The following is a 2,359-nucleotide window of genomic DNA, read 5'->3' on the forward strand; positions in this document are numbered from 1 at the left end:
TTTTCCCTTTGTAATTCATAAATACCTTTGCGCAGAGATATTTTGAGACTAAGTAGGTATCCTGTTTCTCTTTAAGCTTTTGCTCACTAATTTTAGCATTGATAGATGGATCTTGCCTGCAACAATATTACTCTGGTGTTTGCCTAATGATAATTTTTCATTTCCCTCACTCCTCCTAATTTATTAATTGCATTTCTGTTCCTCTTCACTCATTTATTTACTCAATCATGTATTTATATCACTATGGATTCATGGACATTTATTTTATTCTATGGTTTATAATCCAACACTGTCATCACTTATGGTCTTGCTCAAATTATTTCGCCTTTGGCCACTGGCAGCTCTTTCAGGTGGGCTTCTGTGTCCTTTCAACATACCAACATATCCCTTTCTTTTTTTTTTTAGTATTTTTTTACCTACTGTCTCCACAAGACATTCCAGGCTCATAGTATATTTTTCCTGTCCCAGGCCTGGAAGCAACCATTTCTCCTAGGAGTCCTGGTTTGTTTTATTCATTTCTTTTATTACTTCTGGATTTTGAATCTTGGTTAGAAAGCTGGCTCTAGGGTCTAACTCCTTCTTGCCTTATATCAGTGAGACACAGTGAATGGGTTATTCCATCTAAATAATCACAAAGACTTTAGCAGGAAGTCTAATAGAAATGTTAGAGTGAGCATTCACTTCCAAGTCCTGTCCTTCTGGAGGCTCCAGACATTGTAAGGACAATATGTCTTCTCATTAATCCTAATCATCCGATGGGTAACTTTTGACACCCCACCTCCCAAAGACAGACATTGAATCTCAGAGACTTTAGAGCCTTAATTAACATTCATAAGCAGAAACATTTTCCTGATTGTAGCATCAGGTCCTCAGCCTCTTCCCAGGCCAGACCTGGCCTTTTGTTATGCTGAGCCCTGTTCACACTCTTTTCAGAATATGCCTCAGAGCTTAATAAATGATGCGTTTCAGAGCTATCTACCCCTTCAAGTTAAAGCTTTAAATTTTTTTTTCAATTACACTTGATATAGAATATTATATTAGTTTTAGGTGTACAATATAGTGATTAAACGTTCCTATAACTTACAAAGTGATCATCCCAGCAAGTCTAGATAGTACCTTATTTAAGGAACAGGGTCAAATTCTTTTGCAGAATCTCTATTCTCTGGTAAGCTCTGTAAATGGAATGGAGTTGTTCCTATGTGGATATGTTATTCTCTTGTCAAAAAAATAAAAAATACTATGAATGATATTGTTCTTCCAGTTAGCTCAATACTAATCCAAATGAGAAAATTAGTACCTAATAATGATACATAAAAAAGATCTATTTCCAGCCTTAATATTCACTTTCACCATTACACTAAACTAAACCAGAGTTCCTGGAAATACTTATCAAGCTCACCAAAAGCCTGGTGAACATAACCCAATGATGTTTTAACAGTTTATATCAAGATTAACTATTTCTGGTCAATGTTACCCAGTTACGGGCTTTATATATGTCTGCCTCCTGACCCTCACAATAATATTAAGTTAACATACAAGTTTGCAGAGAAATTAAAAGCCAAGAATATACATCTTATTATATAATCAGTTTTTATCCACAGAATCACAAAAAAAAAGTCTATGATAGATCAATGAGAATAAAAAATAATCTTTCGTCTATGGCTGTGCCACCCTGAACAAGCTTGATTTCATCTGATCTCAGAAGCTAAGCAAAGTTGGGCCTGGTTAGTACTTGGATAGGAGACCATCTAGGAAGACCAGGTGCTGTAGATGTAAAAAATAAAAAATAAGAGATTGTAAACTGTCAAAGTCCATGCAATCTGTGAAGTCAGCCAAGGGTTGCCTCACCCAAAAAATAAAAATAAATAAAAATAATCTTTTGTTGTGCTTGGTTCAGTTCTCTACAAGATGAAAAAGAATATAGCAATGGAAAATTTCTTATATGTCTAATGTCTATTCACAGTTTCATTTAATCAAATATTGGTAATTTTATTATTGAAACTTTATATCATACTTACTCAATTTTGTTTCTAACTCTCTTACTGGGTATTAATTTTTAAATATTTTAATTTCTTTTTTCTGTTTTTATTTATTCATTTTTACTGTTTTTAAATGACCTATCTCGGATCCACCTTTCTAACTTTAACCTTTGGGATATTAATTTTGCTTATTGATTTAGGCAGAAACAGCCTTTTAATGGTTTAGATTATTTATATTAAATCTAGTATTTGGTACATTGGGTCTTAATTCTTTCACTGTATAGTAGACATCTTTGTCTCTTTGGTTATATGGGCTATATTTTCTACTTTATCATTTAAAATGTTTTGGAAGACAAAAAAAGAATATTTTAAAGCCACAT

The 2,359-nt window shown here is 33.2% G+C and overlaps 1 pseudogene; it reads left to right on the forward strand.

Annotated features, from left to right (window-relative positions):
* Positions 1-1,654: 1,654 nt before the first annotated feature.
* Positions 1,655-1,773, forward strand: LOC112481197 (annotated as a pseudogene).
* Positions 1,774-2,359: the final 586 nt, after the last annotated feature.

Source organism: Pteropus alecto, unplaced genomic scaffold (assembly GCF_000325575.1).
Source record: "Pteropus alecto unplaced genomic scaffold, ASM32557v1 scaffold335, whole genome shotgun sequence".
Lineage (NCBI taxonomy): Eukaryota > Metazoa > Chordata > Mammalia > Chiroptera > Pteropodidae > Pteropus > Pteropus alecto.